Consider the following 17387-nt stretch of genomic DNA (forward strand, 5'->3'; position numbering starts at 1 on the left):
AAACAGAGCAAAGTGTATGCATAAGAATTAGGATCACCACATCAATTGTAAAGTACAAAAATATATATAGTCTTTATTTGAGAACAACACACAAAAGACATTTAAAAACACTTAAAAACCCACAACATAGATAGGGGTAATGGGTCCACATTGATTTCAGGTAAATACCAACAAAAAACACTACACAGCCGATTTACAATAGGATATACAGTACATCACCATGAATAGATCACAGATGCCAATCATTATCTAATATACACATGCTGTATTGCAAAATATATAAATATAAATCAAGAACCATCACAGTCTGATTAATAAATATCCCCTGTACAGATGCCAAAGACAGGTATGTCACCAAAAGAGGAAACCCAATCTGAGTAAGTGTAAGGTGTGACAGGCACTGCCTATTTCACAGGGTCTTAACCCTTCAGCCCTATATTCTTACCCAACCTAACAGATAGGTGTCCCCTCAAGTTTTTGGCATGATAGGCTTGGTGGATCTAGTCGGCTGTGTGGGTGTTCAGACCCACGCGTATCGACACTTAAAGCGTCTTCCTCAAGGTCAGTAATGCCAAAATGGTATGTTCCCAAGTTTAAATAGACACATAATTCATCAATACACCTACCAGGTGTGAGGAGCAATGGCGATGTAGGCACATCATTCCGGTGTATTAAAGAGTTTATTGCGCAAGCGTAGAAAGGCTTCCCGTGGCCGAAACACAAGCAGTTAGCGTATGCGTCATCAGTAGTGTAGTTCGCTAGATCTATGTAACAATGGCGGTATACGCCCACCAATACAACGTGTTACTGAATCCACTGCGCAGGCGCAAATATTTCTAAAGGCCGGCACTCAGTCAATGATACAAGGCGCCTGCGCGAGCGGTAATGTTATAACAAGAATGCGAAACACAGTTAGTTACCGGTCACGGATGTATGCGCATACACTCATAGTGTGTAGTAGAGCTACTACACCCAAATCATAATCAAATGGTAACAGCTCTCCAGTATTGTGCATAGGTTGTCACGACAACAACCACAAGGGCCATTTTTGGTCCAGCGCATGCGCAGATAGATAAGCAGAGCGCTTAGTTGTAACAACCATAGAGGGCAGACTTGCCGAATTTGAGGACAGCGAGCTCTTTTATAAACCAGATACACTTAGTGGTTAAAAACCACAATGAAGACAAACATCCCTAAAATAAGTTTCAGGCACATGGGTACGGATTGTCCCCCAGGAACACATCCTCACAAACTTGCAAAAGTCTCAATGCATCTCGTGCGTATGCTGGAGACCACCGCTATAGGTGTTGGTTCCATATACCATGATAACTTGTCTGAATAGTTGTTTACGAAGTTACACATGAACCATGTTGGAATCTGGGTCAGCCCAGTTGAACTACATACTAGAGTGGTTAATGTGTCATACAACTACAATTATTCACAATGGATTGGACTAAGTAGAGATAGTTATATTGATATTGACCAGTCCTAAATGGAGAGAGTCTAATGCTTAACAGAGTAATATATACTCCGATACAGAATATAGTGTCCATAGAAAATCTATACTAGACTGCTACAGACACAACAACGCCCCAATGTCAAAACTAAATAGAAACAGCAGTATATAGCAGGAAAAAAAAGGTATGTCATGTGTCGCTTTTCTTGACTTTATTTTGTTCCTTAGAAAGTCCGTACTACCAATTTCCCATCAGGCCGTAAGGTATATGGGTGACACTTGTTCGCCTGTAGAAGTAATCTGTAATAAATGAGGAGGAAACAGAGCATATATTCAAGTATCCACGAAAAACATGTCATACAAGGCTGTACCCATAACAGTCCACAAAAAAAAACAAGACTAGGTCCCTATAGTTTTTTTGTAGAAACCTGTATACAGCAATTCCTCATTTAAGCCCCCCGGTGTTAAACTTTTAAGCTCATAAATCAAGCAGGATTCTCTCCTCAGCAGTTCATCAGTTAATTTACCCCCTCTAATATTAGGGGTAACTCCCTCTAGCCCCATAACACCGAGGGTCCTGGAGCTACCATTATGGTACTCCAAAAAGTGGGTTGCCAAAGAGGTAGTTTGTTTTCCCTTTTCTCTGTCACTTTTGGCCGTAGATATATTTGAAATGTGCTGTTGCACTCTACGGCGCAACTCTTGAGAATCCATGACAATCCATCAAGTCTTATATTTGTTCTTTAAATTTAGAGAGCGAGCCGAAAAAGTCAGTGTTCAGCAGAATGTTGGATGACGCTTATCAGACCTCAGCCATGTGCTAATGTTGTCACATACAGTCAAATGGAACAATACAATTAGAAACAGCTGTCGGCTGATAATCCTACCTGCATAACATCTGCCAGTTTTGTGTCCCCTATATTTCATGAAATGAGATACATGTAGGTCATTGCGTCCTGTGTACAAAGTACCTGACATGATAAATAAGGAGAAGCCTAAATTATTTACTTCAGTAAGGGCAATATTCAGTATTCAGTTCTATATAAAGCAGTCATTTTCCTAGTAAATTATCCAGAAGGGATTTGATTCATCATTACCTTTGCTCCAGTTTTTTTGTCTACTTTTGCATGCTTTGCGCCTCTTCTCTGTTTGCACCCAATTCATTATTTTATTTGCGTCTTTATGAAGTCTGTTTTATATATTCTCGCCTGTTTGGGGTTTTTTCCCCGCACTGTGGTCGGAGTTTAGTGATTCCAGATGTTTTCACCTGATTCATCAATTACGACTTTTTAGAAAGTCGCAAAATTTGGCGCAACTCCACTCCAGTCTCCTCCTGGTCTATTTTTAAGTACACCAGTATTTTGGTGCATTTTTGCACCATTTTGTATAACATGTGATTTTTGTCAGCCAAAACATCACAAAAGCAGCACAAAACCATTTTTTACTTTGCGCCAAATTCATAAATCGTGTGCGCCATTTTGAAGAATTTGGCACCAAAAACGGCAACTAATACCACAAGACAAAAAAAAGGAAAATTACTAAAATAAAAAAAGCAAATGATAAATCGGGGCCATAGAGTTTTGATCACAGTTGCCTATCTCCGATGCACAAGTAAATTGATTATCTAGATTCTAAAATGGCTATATTTAATATTCCTAATATAGTTTGAGGTCACGAGAGGACATTATTTGGTGTTAATTGCAATTATTTAAAGATTTAAAATGTCCTTATCTCATAGTTAACACATGATGAATGATAAATGGGAAACGTGTATCAAACCTTGGTGGCATGATTTTAACCACATATGTTTAATGCTGCGATGTGAGACTAGTCGGACAGGCGGGTCCCCTTAAGTGGCAGGTCTTACTCTGCACAATTTTTGGAAAAATGGCTCGAACAGTGGAGAAAACTTAAAAAGTCGTAAATTAAGGTATGGACCATAAATTTTGCCTTTTGATGCCACTTTATGGCATAAACTTGTTAATAAATGTCCCCCAAAATACATAAAATGTATGATATAGAATTGACTTCTCATGATCCCCAGTTGAAAAATCCAAATTGGCCCTGAGCATTTGGCAGCGGGAGTAATAGAAGGAGCGATCGGGTTCTTATTCTCTGGGAGATATAGTAGCAGATGGGCCAATGCACAAGTTCACCAGCGATTTTATGGGGTTTTTTTTAACAATTTTATGCAAATACAACTGAAATATAATAGCGCATTTAAACGGTTCTATGCCTCCTAATGGCAATTATTTGTATATAAAATAGTCTGTGAATAGATCAGTCGTCATACTTGGAATACTTTGGTAGAAAAAAAGCTTTTTTCTCCAGAAAATTATGTGTTTAAATAGAGCTCAACAAGTTTTCATGTAATAGCTGCATTGCAGATGTTATAAATCAACCCCCGAATAACAGCATCTGCCAAAATAATTTACCTTATTGTCACGGACAATGAATTCTTTCATCCAGGAATAAGCAAGGAAACAAGCTGGCTATAAAGCGAGAAGTCTGTGTGTGGAAAACTGTGACTTTTTAAGACAATTCTACAAAGACACAATTCTCTTTTACATATAAAACAATTCATCAGAGGTAGCAGAAGATATCATCTGAAGGGTGCATATCTATTGGTGTACTGTTCTTAAGGCCCCGTCTCACATAGCGAGATCGCTAGCGAGATCGCTAGCGAGATCGCTGCTGAGTCACTAGTTTTGTGACGCAACAGCGACCTCAGTAGCGATCTCGCTATGTGTGACACGTACCAGCGATCAGGCCCCTGCTGCGAGATCGCTGGTCGTGTCGGAATGGCCTGGACCTTTTTTTGGTCGTTGAGGTCCCGCTGACATCGCTGAATCGGTGTGTGTGACACCGATCCAGCGATGTCTTCACTGGTAACCAGGGTAAACATCGGGTTACTAAGCGCAGGGCCGCGCTTAGTAACCCGATGTTTACCCTGGTTACCAGCGTAAATGTAAAAAAACCAAACAGTACATACTCGCCTTTCGGTGTCCGTCAGGTCCCTTGCCGTCTGCTTCCTGCTCTCACTGACTGCCGGCCGTACAGTGAGAAGTGAGAGCACAGCAGTGACGTCACCGCTGCGCTCTGCTCTCACTGTACGGCGGCTCAGTCAGAGCAGGAAGCAGACGGCAAGGGACCTGACGGACACCGAAAGGCGAGTATGTAGTGTTTGTTTTTTTTGGTAACCAGGGTAAACATCGGGTTACTAAGCGCGGCCCTGCGCTTAGTAACCCGATGTTTACCCTGGTTACCCGGGTGCTGCAGGGGGACTTCGGCATCGTTGAAGACAGTTTCAACGATGCCGAAGTCGTTCCCCTGATCGTTGGTCGCTGGAGAGAGCTGTCTGTGTGACAGCTCCCCAGCGACCACACAGCGACTTACCAACGATCACGGCCAGGTCGTATCGCTGGTCGTGATCGTTGGTAAATCGCTATGTGAGACGGGGCCTTTATTCACACTAATCTGATTGCCTGCAGCACTTAGCCGGTCACACACCAGATAGCAATCTGTTTATCCATCAACTATCTGACTCCAGTATTGACTTTCTCAGACACCTCTGGCATCCCTGTCTTCTAGTTAAACAAAAAATCTAAACTTTCTGTAATCCTTATTTCCCCAACTCTGCCACTGACAGACAGCCGGGCTGCCCCCTTACACATTGAAATGCTGTCAGATAAGCTTTACATTCTGTAATAACATAAAAAATGAGACAAGGGCAATCAACATGGATGTAGCCTCACTGAAGCCAACAGAACTAGTGACAAGGTGCTTTCTTAGGGGCTTTGACATTGTATATTAGTAGCATATCCTATCAATATACCAGCAATATCTCTGATGAGATAACCCTTTTGGGGAAGACATTAAAGGGAACCTATCATGTAAAAAAACACTATTAACCTGCAGATTTGAGGTTAATTTACAGGTTAATAGCGTTCTGCAGCTGCCTGGCATCTGCACTTAGAACCGCATTGGCAGGACAGAATGAACTTTATTCCTCCCGTAAGTATCAGACTTTCAGTTATAGGGGTGGGCCGGCTCTCTGTCGCTGCTCACTATGTACTGAGCGGTGACTGAAGCTGCACCGACTCCACCCCTATGAATGAAGCTGCATCGGCACCACCCCTATGACTGAAGCTGCACCTGCACCACCCCTATGACTGAAGCTGCATCGGCACCACCCCTATAACTGAATCTGCACTGGCACCACCCCTATGGCTGAACTGCCACGGCACCACCGCTGTCGCTGAAGCTGTGCCGGCACCACCCCTTTGCCTGAAGCTGCATCGGCACCACCCCTATGGCTGAAGTTGTGCCCTCACCCACCCCTATGACTGAAAGCCCGATGCTGCCAGGAGAAATAAAATTAATTTCCTCTCTGCAGCTGAGAACTCAGTTCAGGTGTTAGGCAGTTACAGAACACTATTAACCTGCAGATTATTCTCATATTTGCAGGTCAATTGCATTTTTGCAATTGACAGATTTCCTTGAAATCATTTCTTGCATATTTTGGTTAATAATTGTGTTCCAATTCTGGAGCAACTTTTTTTCACAGTTTTGTGTCATGCTGTTCCTGTGATATTCCGCCTGCATTTTCATAAATAGTTGGTGTGTCCTTACATAGCCTTGCAATGTCACCGCTGATTAGACAGCATTTTTACTTAGAGGCCCCACCCCCAACTGATAAAACCCAGTTCTCCATTTAGTTATACATTTTTTGAAGGAAAAACAGAGGATTGGCACAACAGAAAATTCTTAGAAAATAAGATCAATAATCATTATTTCATAAAGAATGAAAGTATTTATTGCAACTCTGAGGCCATGTGCACACGTTCAGTATTTTTTGCATTTTTTTCGCGTTTTTTCGCTATAAAAACGTGATAAAAACGCGAAAAAAACGCTAACATATGCCTCCCATTATTTTCAGTGTATTCCGCATTTTTTGTGCAAATGTAGCCTTTTTTTCCCCGAAAAAATCGCATCGCGGAAAAAAAAGCAACATGTTCATTAAAATGCGGAATTGCAGGGGATTCCGCACACCTAGGAGTGCATTGATCTGCTTACTTCCCGCACGGGGCTGTGCACACCATGCGGGAAGTAAGCAGATTGTGTGCGGTTGGAACCCAGGGTGGAGGAGAGGAGACTCTCCTCCACGGACTGGGCACCATATAATTGGTAAAAAATAAGAATTAAAATAAAAATTAGTCCTATACTCACCTTCGATGTCTTCCCGCCTCTCCGCTGCATGCTGCCGCTTTGGTTTCTATAGCTGGTGTGCGGTGAAGGACCTGCGATGACGTCACTGTCTTGTGATTGGTCGAGACCGGTCATGTGACCGCTCACGTGACCGCGACGTCATGGAAGGTCCTGAACCACAACGGCATCTATAGGAACGGACGCCTGCAGGTGAGTATAACCATTTTTTTTATTTTTTTTATTATTTTTAAACATTCTATCTTTTACTATAGATGCTGCATAGGCTGCATCTATAGTAAAAAGATGGTCACACTTGTCAAACACTATGTTTGACAAGTGTGACCAACCTGTCAGTCAGTTTTCCAAGCGATGCTACAGATCGCTTGGAAAACTTTAGCATTCTGCAAGCTAATTACGCTTGCAGAATGCTAAAAAAACGCGAAAAAAAACGGAAAAAAAACGCAAAAAAAAATGCGGATTTCTTGCAGAAAATTTCCGGTTTTCTTCAGGAAATTTCTGCAAGAAATCCGGACGTGTGCACATACCCTAAAACAGACATCTCAGGAATGATGATAGGATCACTGAAGCTCAACCGTTGTATGGCCTACAGTTGTCTATTGAGGATGGGGGGGCTTTACAGAGAAATAAAGTTGTGAATCAATTTGCATGTCTCGGTGTGTCTGCTATAAGAGCAGTCTATGGCACTGGATGGGAGCGAGAGATCCACGTCCTATCTGACAATATAGGTGGCTTTTCTTTGAAGTAGCCGGCCTGGTGTGACATCATTGTTGTGGCCTGACATATATGTGACATTGTGCCAGGCAGGCTAATCAAAAAAAGATCTGCAGATGCAGTCATTAGAGATGGTTCACCTGCTTCCGTCTAGTGGCCAATTAATTAGCACCAGCTTTAGTCCTCTGTAAAGCGAGCCATACAGAATAGGTAGCTGTCAGCTATACAATGGTTCAGCTGCAGCCAATAGTTCACCCCCACCCAACCGCAATCTCCCTCTGCTCACCCATATACAGGAATACTCATGTTTTGAAGTTTAATCTATACATGCCTGTAGCTTTATTACAGTACTTTCACTCTGCATTTAAAGAATCCCATTGAATATATATATATATATATATATATATATATATATATATATATATATATATATATATATATATATATATATATATATATATCACAGTGAAGCATGGTGGTGGGAGTGTCATGGTTTGGGGCTACATGAGTGCTGTTGGCTGTGGGGAGCTACAGTTCATTGAGGGAACCCTGACTGCCAACATGTTGTGTGACATACTGAAGCAGAGCATGATCTCCTCCCTCAGGAAACTGGGCCGCAGGGCAGTAATCCAATATGATAATGGCCCCAAACACACCTCCAAGAAGACCACTGCCTTGCTAAAGAAACTGAGGGTAGAGGCACTGGACTGGCCAAGCGTGTCTCCAGACCTAAACCCTATTGAGCATTTCTGAGGCATCCTCAAATAGAAGGTGGAGGAGCACAAGATCTCCAACATTCACCAGCTCCATGGTGTCATCATGGAGGAGTTTAGGAGGATTCCAGTGGTTACATGTGAAGCTCTAGTGAGCTCCATGCCCAAGAAAGTTAAGGCAGTGTTTGAAAATAATGGTGGCCACACAAACTATTGACACTTTGGGCACAATTTGGACATTTTTACTTAGTGGTGTACTCACTTTTGTTGCCAGTGCTTTAGACATTAGTGGCTGTGTGTTGAGTTATTTAGAGGTCACACCAAGTTTACACTGTTCTAAAAGTTCTACACTGATTATGTTACATTGTATTAAAATGTTATGGCTGCAATGAGGGGTTTATTCACTTTTGTGATATGCTATGCATAGTATGCATAATTGCATATTGTATATATTTCTATATAAATATCTATTGTCAGTTGAATTTCACATTACAAGAATTCCATTCTGCAAGCATAAAAAGTTTTTTTATTGCACACTTCTTTATAAAGTAAGATTTTGCATCAAGTTTAACTTGATCAATAAAGTGCCCAACATAAAAATCCCTTGTGCTATAAAAAAGAACAAGGGAACTTCTTTCTCTTAAAGACATCCAAATCCTTTTTTTAATAGTTTGCTCTAATAAAAGGGGAACTTGCAAGTTTTTCTGTCTTTCAGGTTCACATGTAATGATTGCCAAGCATCTGCTGAGGCCCCTTGTAAACAAAGCCCCTGGCAGATGCTGAATGGTTAAGCTATATACTCACTGATAACAATACTTTGCACAGCATATGCTACTCATGCTGCTCATTCAAACAGTATCAGCTCTGAGCTATCCTCCAGATTGGGTTTCAAAGGTGAGTTTTTCTATTGCAATAAAGGGTACTGTGTGTTGGCAGGCAGAGTATGGATTACAGATTGGATAGTGGAGGTGTCAGTACTCTAGCTCAATTAGTATTTATTTGTATATCAAAAATGTTATTAGTCAGGCTGCCATACACATTCGATGGCTGTCGGCCGAACAGTGCTTCAGCTGATTGTTCAGCCGGCAGCCATCTTGGCCTATCGCTCCTGTGTTCTCTATTAGAAAGCCACCTAGAGACATCTCTTTGGCAGCTCATCTCTGGGAGAATAAAGCGATCAGCAGTCGATATTTCAGTTGGCCAGTGCCCCCATACACACTAGATTGTTGCATGAACTTGTCACTATCAGCGGGTAAGACCAACATTAGTATAATGTGTATGTTGGAGCTTAATGAGTTTGTCCACTACTTGGACAACCCCTTCTTGATCGAAATGTTTGACCCCGATAAAATAAAAAAATGTATACTCACCTCCCGTATGGCGGCGTTTCTGTGGAGTCGGCGCTTCCTTTCCCCAGGGCTCCCGTGCTGTTGTTGCAACATGTGACCCCGATGCCAAATCAGCGCTGGCGTCACTGTCCCCGCCTTCATACAAATGGAACATGAAGATGAAGTCCGGGCTGGAGCTGCTCTCTCACGCCAGCGTCACAATAACAGCACGTGAGTCTCAGGGCGAGCAAGTGCTGACACTGCGTGAATGGTGCCAGCACAGGAGGTGATGATAGGCTTTTTTATTTTATCAGGGCCAAGCGAGGGGTGTGAGAAGAAGTTGTCCCATTAGTGGACAACTTCTTTTAGTTGTCAAATTGGCTGTTTACAAAGCCCGCTATAAAGTAGTCTCCATTTAGAACTCTCTTCTTTCCTCAGGCACTGACCACAACAATGAGCTAATTGTGGTTGGAGCTTTTGCTGGAATCCCAAATGAACAGCTAATAGGAACATACGTGTTAATAAAATAAAGTCTGGGAATGTGAATGTCTTCCAGATTCTTACCTTTAAGAAGTCTTTCAACATGATTAAGGATATAAGTCAAACTAGAGTCCTCTCCAGCAGAGATAAACACACATCCAGACTCTGGTTCAGCATACATCCTTAAGGCCCCCATACACATTAGATGGAAATGTGTCAATGCAGTCACATCTGTCTAATTATTTATTTTTATGTATTATGCTTTGCTTATATAGCACCATTAATTCCGCAGTGCTTTACAGACGTTATAGATACTGTCAACATTGGGGCTCACAGTCTAGATTCCCTATCAGTATGTCTTTGTAGTGTGGGAGGAAACCAGAGGAAATCTATACAAACAGGGGCAGAACATGCAAACTCCTTGCAGATGTTGTCCTTGGTGGGATTCGAACCCAGGACCCCAGCGCTGCAAGGCTGCAGTGCTAACCACTGAGGCATGTCAAATTCTATCTAATGTGTAACTTCACCTAAAACATAAATGAGAGGAACTGCATTGTGTTTGACAAGCCTACAACCTGCAGTAACCACCGATCGACCAAACCGCTGCATGACCAGCTCTATCCTCGCCTACTGTATTCTCACCCATCCCTTGTAGATTGTGAGCCCCCGCGGGCAGGGTCCTCTCTCCTCCTGTACCAGTTGTGACTTGTATTGTTTAAGATTATTATACTTGTTTTTATTATGTATATCCCTCTTTACATGTAAAACGCCATGGAATAAATGGCGCTATAACACTAAATAATAATAATGACAATCTTACAGAATGCTGGTAAGTTTAAGTAAAGTGAAGAATGTTGAAATATTCGGTGAAATACTTTGTAGACTTTTTTAGCTTTTATCTCTGCTGCGCATACTTACAGCAGTGTGTCTTTTGTGTCTTTTTTTTTTGCACATTTGAAAACCACACAGATATCCCATGCAATGGAGAACATGAATCATTTCAAATAAATGACTTGTGACATGTGAGGAAGTATTTAAAAAAGCAATAATCTTATCCCTAGAATGCTTCTTTTTTGCTTGAGTGATTGGAGATAAGTATATTCAATTAATTATGGATGAGCTGAGAGACAACACCTATGGGCACCGAATAAGGCTACTTTCACACTAGCGTCGTACGACGCACGACGAATTGAGTCGTTGCGACGTACCGACGCAAGCAGTGAAAACGCCGCACAACGGGGGCAGTGGATGCTGTTTTTCAATGCATCCGCTGCCCCATTGTGATGTGCAGGGAGGCGGGGGCGGAGTTCCGGCCGCACATGCGCGGTCGGAAAAGACAGTCTCGACGCACCAAAAAACGTTACTTTTTTTTGGTGGCGACGGACCGACGCAACATGACGCAACCGTCGCACGACGGATGCGACGTGTGGCAATGCGTCGCACTGCGTCGCTAATGCAAGTCTATGGAGAAAAAACGCATCCTGCAAGCACTTTTGCAGGATGCGTTTTTTCAACAAAGCGACGCATAGCGACATGCAGTGCACGACGCTAGTGTGAAAGTAGCCTAAAAGATTACCAATGACGGGCGTCATTCTATGTCCCTGAGGCAACCTGCTTTGTAATAAGAGAAATTGGTAGTCACCATAATAATGTTAAAAGTGGCATCAAATGCAATACCAAGTTTCTTTGTACTCTATAAAGTCTTGATAAGATGCTCAGAAATTGTAAGAGGGTTTAACCTTGCAATGTCACAGGGTAGCGTCTATGTTGGTGTGGCCGGAAGTGCTCTCCAATGTGCAGAAGATCCTATTCTATGATATTAGACATGCTGTTCTATTGTTTCATTTCTGTCTCCTCCTTTTGTCTGCAGTCATAGACTAGGGAGGCAAAATGGAGATGGGGTATATATTGGAAAGTTGTAACATCTGTAGATTGTAGTGATGAACATGCTGGGATAAAGCGTTATCCGAGCATGTCAGAGTGCTTACTGAGTGTCTTCGGCGTGCTAAAAAAATATGTCCGAGTCCTCGCGGCAGCATGTCTCGCGACTGTTAGACAACCACAACACATGCAGGGATTGCCTAACAAACAGGCAATCCATACATGTGTTGAGGCTGTAAAACAGCCACGAGACATGAAGCCGCGAGGACTCAAACATGTTTTTCAAGTGCCCTGAAGACACTCGGTTAGCACCCAAGCATGCTCGGATAACACCGTATCCCATCACGTACACTCATCACTAGTAGAATGCTGTCTAAAGACTCATACAGACATCTCTGTCAGATCACAGGCCGCAACGCATGGACTGGACGTGGGTCTCTATACCCGAGAATGACGGCCTCATAGAAATATATGAAGTTATCATGCTTCGGTCGGGAGGCCCTAGACCAGTCTAAGCATTGCAATAAGTGACCAGACCTAAATCCACGAATGTCTGCATGAGCCCTCAGGGTTATAAACTTATAGGATCACTTAAATATTTCCTTTGGCATAAAATTTAGGCCATGTGCACACGTTCAGGATTTTTAGCGTTTTTTTCGCGTTTTTTCGCTATAAAAACGTGATAAAAACGCGAAAAAAACGCTAACATATGCCTCCTATTATTTACAAGGTATTCCGCATTTTTTGTGCAAATGTTGCGATTTTTTCCGCGAAAAAATCGCATAGCGGAAAAAAAAGCAACATGTTCATTAAAAATGCGGAATTGCGGGGATTCCGCACACCTAGGGGTCCATTGATCTGCTTACTTCCCGCACGGGGCTGTGCACACCATGCGGGAAGTAAGCAGATTATGTGCGGTTGGTACCCAGGGTGGAGGAGAGGAGACTCTCCTCCACGCACTGGGCACCATATAAGTGGTCAAAAAATAAGAAATAAAATAAAAAACAGTCCTATACTCACCCTCGATGTCCAGCGCAGTGTTCCCGCCTCTGTGCTGCACGCTGGCTGGTTCCTGTAGCTGGTGTGCGGAGAAGGACCTTGCCGAATGACGTCACTGTCCTGTGATTGGTCGAGACCGCTCACGTGACCGTGACGTCATGGAAGGCCCTGCGCGCACACATCAGCTATAGGAATGGACGCCGGTGAGGAGATCTGATGTCTGCGGGTGAGTATAAGCATTTTTTTTATTTTTTTTATTATTTTTAAACGTTCTATCTTTTACTATAGATGCTGCAAAAGCAGCATCTATAGTAACAAGTTGGTCACACTTGTCAAACACTATGTTTGACAAGTGTGACCAACCTGTCAGTCAGTTTTCCAAGCGATGCTACAGATCGCTTGGAAAACTTTAGCATTCTGCAAGCTAATTACGCTTGCAGAATGTTAAAAAAACGCAAAAAAAACGGAAAAAAAACGCAAAAAAAAAAATGCGGATTTCTTGCAGAAAATTTCCGGTTTTCTTCAGGAAATTTCTGCAAGAAATCCTGAACGTGTGCACATACCCTTAAGGTTGTAGATGATTGTAGATTGTTATCTTAGACACGTGTAGGATCTAACCTTCAATTTTATTTTGGGCAAACAAGAGTGAAGAATTGCCAGCCATGGTAATAGGATAGCTCCATAAACACTACAAAGCCCCTGTGGAATGCAGATTCATTTATGGCCTTGCAGAACAAACCTAGGTTTCATCCTACAGGTCATTCAGTGCTAGGGAAGTCATTTAACCTTTGAACTAGCCCCAGAAACACTAAATCACATTTTGGATCCCCGGCTAGTCAACCATCTATGACAGTACAGGATCTCTCCTGATAAAGAGTCACAAAGCAGGTTCTCATGAGCAAGCAACAGACATGTGTATTTGTGCAGCGCCATTTTACAGTCAGATAGGAATACTTTCGTACTTTGTCAGTTTGCTGACTGTAGAAATCCAACCAAAAACTCAATGAGCTACAGATGTCAAATTCAGTCAAGATTCCACAACAGAAAGCTTGGAGGTCAGAGAAGACTGGATCTATTGTGTGTCTGCGCAGTGTTTGACTGAAGTCTGACTTCTGCAGTTAAGAAGCTCTTTAATGAATATTTTCTTAAGTAAGTTTTTTTTAATTAAAATAGTGATTAATTAAATATCTCCATGTATACAAATAATAAGGAAAAGGGATGCAAGTTATAACTGCTGTAGGACATTGGATAACCCCCTAATTCCACCGATGGTGCTTTGTGAATATCTGGCAACCATTCATATATACAAGTGAAAAATGTCCTGTTCTTTTTAAAACGAGCTACTAAATCCGTCATAGGCTCCAGTATATGTAACATAATACCTAGCAGACTAGTATATAGCTAATCAGTGTGGTGCGGTAGAAATTGAGCTCTCCCTTAAAGGCGGGTTGTGTTTGTATTCACAATCATCTCTGTTTTATAACGCTGGGCAAAAATTTTTTGCTTGACATCTGGTACGTGCCGCATAAAATCTAACAGGCCAAATGTCTCAAATAGGGGGGATATGGTCGCAGCAGTAAGGGTATATCGCACCCAGTATTAAAAGAATATCTTTTTTATAACAAGTATCTGAAGTTTGCATTTCGTGCAGTTCGTTGAACTCTTATTTCCTTCTGAAGGCCATTCCAGGTCAAGTAGAATCTCTTGTGATGTTCTTTATGATGTTTAGAAAAAGAAATCATGACCTTAATAAACTTGTCATTGAGATGCCATAAAAAAAAAAATTAAAATCTGAGAAACAAGTGACAATTTCCACCTTATTTATAGCAATGATACTGTATATACATATGCACATGGAAAACAGCAGTGTACCAGTGAAAATTCAGTTTAGTTTTCTTTGTTACAGCCCTAAATAATGAACCTGGATTGTTTTTGGGTGCTTGTCTCCTGCTATTGGGGGGTGAACATGCTGCACCTATTATTACGGACATCTGTCGCTGACAAGGATTGTTTCCTTGTAACTGTCACATTGCCTGTGGACATTGAAGTGTCACAGTGTGTGCTCATGTATAAATACCCTGACAACAGCTGATGGCTTTTTCCTTACATTTATCTTTAAGGTCGATCCCCCACCTTAACATGGACCCCGTTATTTTTGTATAGCTAAGAAAAAAAGAAGCTGCGCTATTTACCATTACACTATAGTCTGGTGTCTTTCATGAACATCTTGTATAGTTAGTATTGCTGGTTGGGTGCGAGATTTATTTTTGTTTTAAACCATTAAATCATAACCATTGTTTTAATTGTATAGGTTAAATAAAACAGTTGCAGTTATTTATTCCAAAGGATGTGCAAGCAAATATTAAGTTGAAGGTGCCAACAACTTTTTTTCAGTCCATTTTTTGGGGTTTTGTGTGAAATTATGTCCAATTTGTGTTTTGTTCTTTTTTTGTGTGTGTGTGTTGTTCCAATACACGTAAAGTAAATAATCATGTGTATAACAAAACATGTGTAATTGTAATAATTTTCTGGGAGAAATACTTCATTTTCAGGAACAATTTCAAGGGTGCCAACACTTTTGGCCATGACTGTATGTCACAACATTACTACTGCTGAAACCCACATTTGTAGATTTATAGAAAACTGTGCAATCGTTCAGTGTGTGAGGGAGCAAAAACATGTTGTGATGGCCATTTACAGTATTCACATTGATGTTAGGGTTCCGTATGATGTCTATATATACGTGCACACTTATTCCCCATATACCTGCCCCATATACATGTCCCATATACATGCCCCATATACCCGCCCCATATACCCACCCCATATCCCCGCCCCATATATCTGCCCCATATACATGTCCCATATACATTCCCCATATACCCGCCCCATATACCCACCCCATATCCCCGCCCCATATATCTGCCCCATATACATGCCCCATATACATGCCCCATATACATGCCCCATATACCCGCCCCATATACCTGCCCCATATACCTGCTCCATATACCTGCCCCATATACCAGCCCCATATACTTGCCCCATATACATGCCCCATATACCCGCCCCATATACCTGCCCCATATACCCGCCCCATACACATGCCCCATATACATGCCCCATATACCCACCCCATATATATACGCCATATACCTGCTCCATATACCTGTCCCATATACCCAGCCCCATATACATGCCCCATATACCTGCCCCATATACCTGCAAAAATAAGGTTCATTGTGGTTATATACATATGTTGTTTCCTGAAACAACAGAAGATTAGAGTAAAAAAAAAGCTCCAGTGACCAGTGTGCAAATTGCAAGATTTCTATTTTTTCATTTTAAATCAGGTGGTATGTAAAAAAAACATAGCCAAAAAGTAAAAATACATTTTAAGATAAAAAATTATATTTAAACAATAATTCATTTTCCAATGATAGCCTGCATACTTACATTATAGAATAGATATGTATGGTAGTTCTATTATATCCTCATATGCCTGATAAATATTACACAAAGCATAGATTTCACTCGTGATTGTCATATTTGAGTTCTTTCTCATAGAATTATTATACGATTCCAATAACACAGGTCACAGTGTGAATTAGCACAATACAAACAGTCTCATAAGAAGATCATACATACTGTTGGATTTCAGATGCATAACACAAACCATCTGGGCCCCATTTCTTTTGCAGAAAAGTACAGAAATAGCCACACTTCTAATGAATTCATATTGAAGCAGATGTTGTGCGCAGACCGACATCCTCATTCCACTATACAAGAGTTATAATTCATCTCAGCTGTAGGGGTGGATGCTGGAGAGGCTGTTGAGAAAGTCCTCCGATTGTCTATGGAAATAATTGTTTCTGATAAAAGGCTAAGAGTGCACCCCATAACCATGAGAATGTTTATTAGCTACAAGCAAGAGGATGTGAAGGCCGATTCACGTATACAAAGGGACGGTCACATGTGTGGACAATAAAGGGGGCAATAAACATCAACAATGTTAAAAAATGAAACAAATCTGGTGTACGTGATGGAAAAAACATTCAATTTAAAAGAAGAGTAGTTTGGAGGGGGCTAATCTATTATCTAATATTAATGTTCCACCCAGATCCTTTCTTCTGCATGTTCGGATGCCCCGGATCTGTAACCACACTATACTCATATGTTAGGTATAATAGTTGTGTTTACCTGTACACAGAGGACCATGCATTTTACAGACATGAAGGATCTAGAAGGTGTCTGGTGATTGTGTTGATTGGGAATACATACAGATTTGTTAACAAGTTTTCTTGAAGACTTCAATGACTCTCTATGCAAATTCAACACCTAACTGTGGCATGTCAGCAAAACCCTCCACAGGCTACAACACGCATCACATCCAATGGGTGACCACATTTAGACACACTGTAATCCTGTTAAATCCCATTGTCAATCTCTGACAGCAGCATTTAACACGCACCGGCAGGAGGGGGGTGTTATTTCACATGACCATTGGCATGCCCGTGATGTGTCACATGGTGCCAATGGGTTGCCATGACAGCCAACCTGTGGCTGGCTTTCATAGGAGACCATGATTTT

At 41.6% G+C, this 17387-nt stretch overlaps 1 protein-coding gene and 1 long non-coding RNA gene across 2 annotated transcripts in view; one reads left to right on the forward strand and one right to left on the reverse strand.

Annotated features, from left to right (window-relative positions):
* MYO10 (myosin X) overlaps positions 1–17387 on the forward strand; it is a 243549-nt gene that overhangs the window by 46284 nt on the left and 179878 nt on the right. The window lies entirely within an intron of this gene.
* LOC143782347 (uncharacterized) lies at positions 103–4011 on the reverse strand. Its single transcript, XR_013216935.1, has 3 exons — positions 3892–4011; positions 2344–2427; positions 103–1756 (listed from the first exon to the last, which is right to left on the reverse strand). It is a non-coding gene; the product is annotated as an uncharacterized LOC143782347 (long non-coding RNA).

This window comes from Ranitomeya variabilis, chromosome 6 (genome assembly GCF_051348905.1).
Source record: "Ranitomeya variabilis isolate aRanVar5 chromosome 6, aRanVar5.hap1, whole genome shotgun sequence".
NCBI classification, from domain to species: domain Eukaryota; kingdom Metazoa; phylum Chordata; class Amphibia; order Anura; family Dendrobatidae; genus Ranitomeya; species Ranitomeya variabilis.